Source organism: Esox lucius, chromosome 19, assembly GCF_011004845.1.
Source record: "Esox lucius isolate fEsoLuc1 chromosome 19, fEsoLuc1.pri, whole genome shotgun sequence".
Classification (NCBI taxonomy): domain Eukaryota; kingdom Metazoa; phylum Chordata; class Actinopteri; order Esociformes; family Esocidae; genus Esox; species Esox lucius.
The window spans coordinates 45,536,491-45,546,815 of NC_047587.1; the positions used below are offsets into that span (position 1 = coordinate 45,536,491).

A 10,325-nucleotide genomic window follows, 5' to 3' on the forward strand; every position below is an offset into this window, starting at 1 on the left:
GTTTGAGTACAAGTAAGTGATGTTATTTGTGATGTTTTTTGTCTTGGAAACTATTGCTTCTATTTAAGATTAGGAATCATTTTATCCATAATCTGTTTTTCTTTAGGGCACTTGACTTTCTGGATAAAAGGTGTGGAGGTGTGTTGTACATATCATTAGCTTTGCACAGTGCAATTATTGTTTCATTACTGAATATTCAATCTCTGCAGTGAAATTAAAGCTGTTATGTTTTTTCCCCCCGTTCGTCAAGTACTAAAGTTTACACCCCCAGCAGAAAATGTACCCTGGCAGCAAATGGGTGAAAAGGCTGGAGGTATGTAATATGTTGCGCTAAACTGTTACTGTTACAAGTCCAATTCATTACATGTATGCAATAACTTCAAACATATTTTTACGTCATTGATTATCAATAGGAGAAAGTCATCGCTCCGTTATTGGCCCTTGGACTCCCCTGGCATCGCATGTACAGCATGAAGTTTTCAGCAATGAAGGTATATTCTAGGCCTATGTCCTAATGTCCAGTTTTTTAACAGTTTTGAAAATAGTGCCTTTAGTTTTCCAGAACGAGAACCAAGCCCTGAGGGAGGAGAACCAAGCCCTGAGGGAGGAGAACCAAGCCCTGAGGGAGGAGAACCAAGCCCTGAGGGAGGAGAACCAAGCCCTGAGGGAGGGGAGCCATGCCCTGTGGGAGGGGAGCCATGCACGAGCAGGTGAGAACATGCACTCTTTCTTTAATTTGACTTTTTTGTGTGTAATGTAGGTTCAGAATGACCATATGCCTTTCATTTTGTAGCTTCGGGTGACAGCGGCTCGCTTCAAGAGCAGGTGAAGCTATTTGGGACAATGCTGAAGATGTTTGCTCGCACTGGGCAATCAGGTACAACTTGCAAACAACACCTGTGGTTGTTGATTTAATTCCCACTGGGTCCACATGTACGTGTATTAGACCTAGGTATAAATGTCATTGTTTAGTAATTGAGGGACCAGGACTGACTACTTTATTCTTTTATTCTGGGAACCACTGTAGGTGCAGATAAGACCCTAGTGCTGCGACGTCTTGGAGAGTTTGGCGATGTTGTGCGTAGCATGGAAAACAAAATGGACACTATGCTGCAACATTTCAGTGCCAATGTGTCTGTTGGAGAGCTATCCCTGCCAGGGGATGTTACTCCCCCTAGACACCCAGGAAGATTTGGTGTTTCTTGACAGCATTTTGAGGGAGGATAAAGAGCTCCAGGAACGATTTGTAAGTATGTTGCTTTCGTTTATATGGCCGTAGGGTAATCTAAAAAGTCAAATTAAGTTTGTACGCTGTATATTCTACAGTCTAAATCCACAGCCTGTCACATTTTATATTTATGTATGAGAAGCTTGCGAGAAATGTAATTTCACACATTTTTGGATTTTCAGCTTCGGTTTTTGGCTATCAAATGTGGGAGGGACCTGAAGACAACAGTGTGGAGAATGCTTCAGAGTATTTTCTCTAATAACCTTGCCGTTACTCCTCCATGAACTGCCACCTTAACGTGGTGGAGGGGTTTGAGTACCCGAGTGACCCTAGGAGCTATGTTGTCTGGGGCTATATGCCCCTGGTAGGGTCTCCCAAGGCAAACAGGTCCTAGGCGACGGGTCAGACTAAGAGCGGTTCAAAACACCCCTTAATGATGAATAATTATTTGAGTTCCGTGACGTCGCCCGGTATGGCGCAGCCGGGGCCCCACCCTGGAGCCAGGCCCGGGGTTGGGGCTCGCACGCGAGCGCCTGGTGGCCGGGCCTTTCCCCATGGGGCCCGGCCGGGCATAGCCCGAAGGAGCGACGTGGGGCCGCCTTCCCGTGGGCTCACCACCCACAGGAGGGACCATAAGGGGTCGGTGCGTAGAGGATCGGGCGGCAGTCGAAGGCAGGGGCCTAGGCAACCCGATCCCTGGACACGGAAACTAGCTCTAGGGACGTGGAACGTCACCTCGCTGGCGGGGAAGGAGCCTGAGGGGAAGGAGCCTGGAGTGCGTGAGGTTGAGAGGTTCCGACTGGAGGTAGGGCCGAACGGCAGTGCAGAGTACCCGACCTTCTTGGAGTCTCTGGGAGGGGTGCTGGAAAGTGCTCCAACTGGGGACTCTATCGTTCTACTGGGGGACTTCAACGCCCACGTGGGCAACGACAGTGACACCTGGAGGGGTGTGATTGGGAGGAACGGCCCCCCTGATCTGAACCCGAGTGGTGTTCAGTTATTGGACTTCTGTGCTAGTCACAGTTTGTCCATAACGAACACCATGTTCAAGCATAAGGGTATCCATCAGTGCACATGGCACCAGGACACCCTAGGCCGCAGGTCGATGATCGACTTTGTTGTCGTTTCATCTGACCTGCGGCCGTATGTCTTGGACACTCGGGTGAAGAGAGGGGCGGAGCTGTCAACTGATCACCACCTGGTGGTGAGCTGGATCCGATGGCGGGGGAGGAAGCTGGACAGACTCGGCAGGCCCAAGCGCACTGTAAGGGTCTGCTGGGAACGTCTGGCCGAGTCTCCTGTCAGAGAGATCTTTAACTCCCACCTCCGACAGAGCTTCGACTGGATCCCGAGGGAGGCTGGAGATATTGAGTCCGAGTGGACCATGTTCTCCACCGCCATTGTCGAAGCGGCCGTTCGGAGCTGTGGACGTAAGGTCTCCGGTGCCTGTCGAGGCGGCAATCCCCGAACCTGGTGGTGGACACCGGAAGTAAGGGATGCCGTCAAGCTGAAGAAGGAGTCCTATCAGGCCTGGTTGGCTTGTGGGACTCCTGAGGCAGCTGACGGGTACCGACAGGCCAAGCGGACTGCAGCCCGGGTGGTTGTGGTGCTTCGGGAATATGGGGTCCTGGGTCCTTTGCTAAGGGCTGTCAGGTCCCTGTACGACCGAAGCAGGAGCTTGGTCCGCATTGCCGGCAGTAAGTCAGACTTGTTCCCAGTGCATGTTGGACTCCGGCAGGGCTGCCCTTTGTCACCGGTTCTGTTCATAATTTTTATGGACAGAATTTCTAGGCGCAGCCAGGGGCCGGAGGGTGTCAGGTTTGGGGACCACACGATTTCGTCTCTGCTCTTTGCGGATGATGTTGTCGTGTTGGCCTCTTCAAACCAGGACCTTCAGCATGCGCTGGGACGGTTTGCAGCCGAGTGTGAAGCGGTGGGGATGAGAATCAGTACCTCCAAATCTGAGGCCATGGTCCTCAGTCGGAAAAGGGTGGCTTGCCCACTTCAGGTTGGTGGAGAGTGCCTGCCTCAAGTGGAGGAGTTTAAGTATCTAGGGGTCTTGTTCACGAGTGAGGGAAGGATGGAACGGGAGATTGACAGACGGATCGGTGCAGCTTCTGCAGTAATGCGGTCGATGTATCGGTCTGTCGTGGTGAAGAAAGAGCTGAGCCGCAAGGCGAAGCTCTTGATTTACCGGTCAATCTACGTTCCTACTCTCACCTATGGTCATGAGCTTTGGGTCATGACCGAAAGGACAAGATCCTGGATACAGGCGGCCGAAATGAGCTTTCTCCGCAGGGTGGCTGGGCGTTCCCTTAGAGATAGGGTGAGAAGCTCGGTCACCCGGGAGGAGCTCGGAGTAGAGCCGCTGCTCCTCCACATCGAGAGGGGTCAGCTGAGGTGGCTTGGGCATCTTTTTCGGATGCCTCCGGAACGCCTTCCTGGGAAGGTGTTCCGGTCCCGTCCCACCGGGAGGAGACCCCGGGGAAGACCTAGGACACGCTGGAGGGACTATGTCTCCCGGCTGGCCAGGGAACGCCTCGGTGTCCCCCCGGAAGAGCTGGAGGAAGTGTCTGGGGAGAGGGAAGTCTGGGCATCCCTGCTTAGACTGCTGCCCCCGCGACCCGGCCCCGGATGAAGCGGAAGAAGATGATGATGATGATGACCTTGCCGTTAATACAACCTGGACTGGTATAGGGGATAAAACCTGTTTTAGAGACCTGTTCCTGAAGACCATTGTTCAAAGTAATTTTTTTAAGTAGATGCCCTTATGCCATTCAAATGTAATGACAGATCTGTATTTTCTACAGGGGCCCTCCGGAAGAACCCGGCAACCCAGGATGCCACTGATGAGGCGGTCCAGGTTAACGTTACACGTTACCTGAAAGGAGCATCAGCCTGTGAAGGAGGAAAAAGCCGCCCAGCTGAGAAGGACCCACAGCCAACCCCTTAAACCTAGGCTGACTACTGACACCCCAGCATCCCTGAACTGGAACACTTTCTTTATCCTGCAGTAAGTAACATCAAGAAGCCAGAAGTGCCAGACTACACTCACCAAACCCACCCTGTTTTTTTTGTATTAACTTTAGTATTGGCTTATTTCATTCCATCTTAACAATTCTATTATAGTTTGTAAATCCTATTTCATACCTGTTACTTGATATTGCGCATTAACTAGTACCAACATTCTACTTTCATTTCATCACTATGCTTAACTGTTATTCAATTAATAATAGCTTGGAAATACTATTTCGTACCTCTGATACTTGATATTGCACATCAGCATTTTTCATTCCATCACAGTGCTTAACTGTTATTCTATTGTTAAATATAGCTTGTAAATCCTTGTGCCACAGGTCAGCATTGCAGTTATAATGGTCTGTTCTACTACTGTTTTTACCTCTGTATTTTTATATATGTATATCAAGTTTTGTTTATCACAGATACAAGAGACACATCTTAATGCAGCATGGTGTAAATATTGTGCTCCAGGTCAGCAATGCCATTATAATGGAATATTCTACTCTAGAGCTTTACTCAATGGCTTGAAAATGTGATGTTCTACCTCGTTTTATTTGGTATCCTGCAAATTCTTTGGTACCAAATATCCTCATTACTTGTTATGTTTACTGGTAATTATTTTCATCCCTATAATACATTCTATATTATTAACAATGATTGTGTTTGTGTTATAATTTGCTTGTATGGCTGTTCTTTTTTTTTTAACCAACATTTTATTGGAAACCTGCATGTTCTGTGTGTATTTATGTTTATTTTTTTCTGCCTATTATTTATTTCAGTGATCTGACACATCTTGTTTGAATGACAGTTACTGTACTTTGAAATGTGGAATTAAAACACCAAATGGAAATTTGTCTGGTTTGATCAATCATTATTCTCGATAAACTGCATGCTATAAATATTAAATATATATATAAAAGCGGCAGATCGCTCGAAAACCTTTTGTATAACGGCGGTGGAAAGGCGGTTGGACCACGGGCCGGCCGCAGAACACAGGCGGTAGGAGTGCGACTGCCGCTTTTAAAAAGCGTCTGCCGCCGGCGGAAAGCTGGCAAACGTGTTTGCGATTTAGACATTCTGACGCTTCTACTGTCTTTGGAGGACCGCCTCCGGTCCGCCGACTCATTGCTATCTGGGTATACGCTGGAAATTTGGTGTACGCACTTTTGATAAATGAGGGCCAATATGTATGTGCAGAAAGCTTAAAATCTCGTGAATCTAACTGCAGTACACAATTTAAAGTAGCTATTACGGCGACTAACTCTTATGCAAGTTTTTGAGTATAGTCAACATCCACAAAAATGGCACCAGGGTCCCTAGTTTGGTGTCTGATGGTAAATTGTGTACTTACAATGAGCCGTTTTCTTCTGATTTCTTATCTTGATGGTCCCAGAGATTTAGCCAAGCATCGTTTTGTTTGATAAATTCTGTTTTTATAATCCAAAACGATTCATGTTCTCCACGGCTGTACAACAAAATCCAACTCGGAGCAAAACTATTCATGATATTCAAACCTTCCTAGGTTTTAACACCGAAATAATTGGTATTCCTGAAAAGAACAGAGTCTCTAGCATTTAACAAGACATAGTTTATCCTTCTGCGTTGCCTATATGCTTCGCACCACGTAATCAAAGACATGCAGTCTGGCACCGGTTACGCGCAAGCTCATGTATTTGGTAGCATGTAACTCCCTGAAATGACGACCAATGGATTTGAAACTCGCTAGCTTTGGAGCACATGAGCAACACTTCAAGGCAAAGTTTGAACGATCACCATCAGACGCACACACAGGACACACCAACAGTGCGCACCACCCCCACAAATCTTCAACCAAACTTGACTATTGCGCAAGACGCATAGCTGTCGCTGCTCACAAAACTATACTCTGCATTTAAAGTTTAAATGGCTACTCCTAAGTGGAAACGCAACATAGGAGACCAATATGGATGAGATTTTTTGAAGAAATCATGGACTGTGAGTCAAGTAACTTGGTGAGTACAATAAGATAAATTACCCAAGACATATAGTGTATTAACATTAGCATATTAGGCTATGTTAGGCTATGTCATATATTTTCTGAACATTTACTGCCAATTGGGTCACGTCATCATAGTAGATTTCAGTTCATAATGTCCATATATGTAACCAATTGTCTGTGATTTGGCTGTGACATTTTGTGGCTGTTTCTGATGGCCTATTCATCCCCATATTTCTCCCTGAATAACCAACAGTGATTCAGGAGGTCCCTCTGGCTCTTGACCCCCACTGTGACGCCATCATCTGACTGGCCATTTCAGAGATTTCCCAGAGGTCGATAAGTCTCCCCCTTCTTTCTCCTATTCCCTTCTGCTCTTTTCCTTTCTACTCCTGCCAACTGTTTGCGTACATATCTATGTGTGTAAGGAGGCATAGATACCAGATATGATCTACCATCATATGTGGTGATCTAACATATGATACAAACACCACATATGATGGTAGATCACCACATAATATGCAAACACCATATATGATGTTAGATCAAATATGATGCAAAAACCACATATGTTAGATTACCACATGATGCAAACACCACACGTAAGATCATTGGACCCGCCTACTTGTGGCGTCTCCTGTTAGTATCTTTATGAAGGAAAGCTAATTTTCCATCATGTGTAACATTCCTGGGAGTGTGTAACCCTTATATTAATCCCTTTCTCACAGTTGTATGTTCTGTGTATGTATGAACTTGAAAATTCATAATGTGTCCAAAGTGTCCAATTTGGCACAAAGTGGCCAATCTGGAAAGGACACTTTGGGCTTGCTTTACAAATGAGTAAGTAGATCCTCCAGGATTCCTCCAGGTTACTAATCCATGTTTGGCCTTCCCCACTGCAACTCAAACATAATGAGGAATTTAATTTTATACAAAAAACTGATGTTTTTGGTTTGTTTTATCTTCTGCCAAATCTATTGTGTTATACTTTCCTGCATTAATTTATAATTCCTGCAAACTAAAGAGTTTCTCCTTTCAAATGGTACCACATTTTTTTCTACTATATTCAGGTCATGAGCTACAAGCATTTAGATGTGGGTACATCATTTTAGGCGGAAATTGACTTTCTTTGGCCTTATCCCTGACAGGTTTTCGGGTTAAAATCTGCATCAGTTTCTTCGGGGCTGGCATGTCTCTGCCGTCAATTTGTAATTTCTTGCCGACTCGCTGAGCAGGGGTTAAGCTGTTAGCTTTCAACAGTGTTTCACCCCAAACGATTGCTGTACAATCTGCCATGATTTGTAATGTGTACGTAGGTTTACTCAGGCAAGACTGAATGACCATCACCAGGGACTGCATGGTTAAAAACACAGACCACGCCAACCGCCTATCAACTCATAAAACATGAAAGGTTAACACCCACTGGTTGTAGGACATCTGTTGTAGCACTTATTGGAACATAAAATGCCGGGGGGTTTAGCATTGCTAAACCCTGGTGCCATTTTGTTAAACATCAAACATCTTGCCGCTGATATAAAGCCTATTAATTGCCTGGTAATTTAACATTCTGGAACGCTATTGTTAAGCATCAAACCTATCGCTGCTGTTATAACACTTGTCTGGGGTGTTTATCAATCGTTGTAAAACATCAAGTATGACCACAACAATTTAAATCACAAATTACAAAGTCACCGAACAAGCATACGTCATTCTGGAAGTCTCAATCTAACACAGGTCATACAGGAAGTCCATACGTCTCTCCGGAAGTCCCACCTACCTGTCAAATCAAACTGTAAGCCCCCATAAATATCCAAAGTGACAGAATATACCCTACATTAACTACTTGTGGGATTGAGAACGTAAGTCTATCAAATAGAGGTGGTGGCCTGGATCTCCTATTAAAAAGGTGTGAAATGTTTTGGATTTATACATTAAAAACACTTGCTTCATTTGGTTTGAATGATGACTTTCCTTTGCATGTCATGGCTGTATTCTGCAATATTTGTAGTTTTCCTTTACTGCGTTGGTTAAACTTGTGCTTCAAAAAATGTTATTTAACTCTATAATTTGTTGCTCTATTAAAGGGATTAATTGGTTTATTATTTGTTTGTATTCACATTAACTCATAAACACTATAATTGCAATTATACAATTATGATTGAGTCTAATTGTTACCATGTGCTGTTATTTGTGAAGATATATATCTGCCCTGTTCACCACTGTTGTTTCATGGCTGACGAATGTCTTTTACCCGAAACGTTGCATTAAAGTATTCCCTTGGCTAACCCCCCAGGTTCACCCACCTCTGCAACATTAGCTGTTGGATGGCAGTGATCAAGTTGTGGGTTAGTTGTCCCTTTCTGCCCCGGTCCATGTTTGGCTGCGCATGTTCTCCTAATATAATCAGACATATTGCCGCTGGATGGAGCTGGTTGTTCTTTCCCTACACCGTCTTTGATAGTTTTCAGCAGCCTGATGCTGGCTACTGCCTGGGCGTGTGACAGTTTTCAGTCTCCCATTTTGGTTTCTGGCTTGTAAAGTGGGAGTTAGCATTCCGTGTGTACATGTGAGACATGGCCCATCTCTGAACTGAGCTCAGGTTTTGCTAATGCATGTGTCAGTGTCTCCTTTGCTCTCAATCTATTGCTTTGCCTTGTGTTCGAAGGTTGGGGAGGTTTTCCCCAGAATTTCCAGTGTGTGTGTCTCCATGTCTTTTTGCTACTCTGCTGGCTCGTCAGACTGAGCAGGCTTTTACTTTCTCTTTTCTGTGGTTTGGTCTCTTCTTCTTTTGGGAGTGGGTATGTGTGATGGTAATTCCATCGATAGGTGGAACAGAATTCTCTTGTCATAATTAGCAGTTTATTTGCAAATAGAGAGATGCGCCAAAAGCTTACAGAATAATCCTCTGAGGAATTTCTGAGGTAAATACATGAACAGTCAGTGTGTATTACAGTTAAGAGGGGTGTAGTAAGTTGCTGCATAGCTGTCCTAACTCAATAAAACACACTCCCTTTGTTCTATCACTACCTAGGTTTCACCCAAGGGGCAGGCTGTCCTCCCCCACATGGGTAACCTTTTCAACTATGAAGAGGACTTAAATCATCTGGACAAACAATAGATGCTCAAATTGTTTAAACTGATACCTTTAACTAGCAACCCATTTATACACGTATAGGACTAAGTATACATCAGTTCAAAATTTCCATAACAGTATCACAGATGCGCCTGACAACCTCTATGGGGCTGGTGAGTGGGGTATGGGCCCTCCCTTCTCTGTCACTGCACAGGTGGTTGGCATCCATTACATCATTGGCGGTCCAACCGCCACTCTGAATTTCCTTGCCCCCAGTGAGTAATTTCTCCACTGTGACCCCAGACAGTGCTTTTTTCTGCCCACGCACGAAGTGCCAAAGGTTATGTTATTTTGTGTGGCACGCATCTTTATATGGTTCTCCTTTTTTAGCCTTTCCCTGTCTTCCTGTTCCTTTTCCGAGGTGGTCAGTGGAGCTCTGCTCCATTGGGACTTACTGGAATCTGTTTGTATGGGCGTTATGCTCACAGGTGGCAGTGCACACTACTCTCTCACTTGTTATCAGGGGTTTGGAGTAACTTTAGTGTAGAGCTTCCTAGCACCATATGGGTTCAGTTTTGGGTCTTGAGTTGACTTAGGCTCTCGGCTGTGCATTCTCATCTATTCACAGATGGAATGTGGTTTACTGTTCCCTTTCCCAATTCGGTTTCAGATTGTCAGTGCGCTTTCACATCGGCTTTGCTGTGAAGTGATGCCTGACCCTAGTTTGCATTCCTGGTAGCTGGAACGACCATTCCGGTTACTAACCAGTGCCTAGATTTTAAGAGTGAGGCTGTTGGGTCTCAGCTCTGAGCGGGAATCTGTTTCTTGATGGATCAGTAGCCGGCGGAAGATCAGGAGTCGGAGGAGGATCAGGAGTCAGCAGAGCCGGAGGAGGAACAGGAGCCAGGGGAATATCAGGGGCCGGAGCAGGAGCTGGCGGAAAATCAGGATCAGGACCAGGAGCCAGAGCAGGGAGAGGATCAGGACCAGGAGCCAGAGCAGGGAGAGGATCAGGACCTGGACTGTTG

General features: G+C 45.6%; 1 long non-coding RNA gene across 1 annotated transcript; it reads left to right on the top strand.

Moving 5' to 3' along the window:
* Positions 1–681: 681 nt before the first annotated feature.
* Positions 682–4,125, top strand: LOC117593429. The gene is made up of 4 exons (XR_004574828.1): positions 682–710; positions 794–877; positions 1,028–1,246; positions 4,039–4,125. It is a non-coding gene; the product is annotated as an uncharacterized LOC117593429 (long non-coding RNA).
* The last annotated feature ends 6,200 nt before the right edge of the window (positions 4,126–10,325 follow it).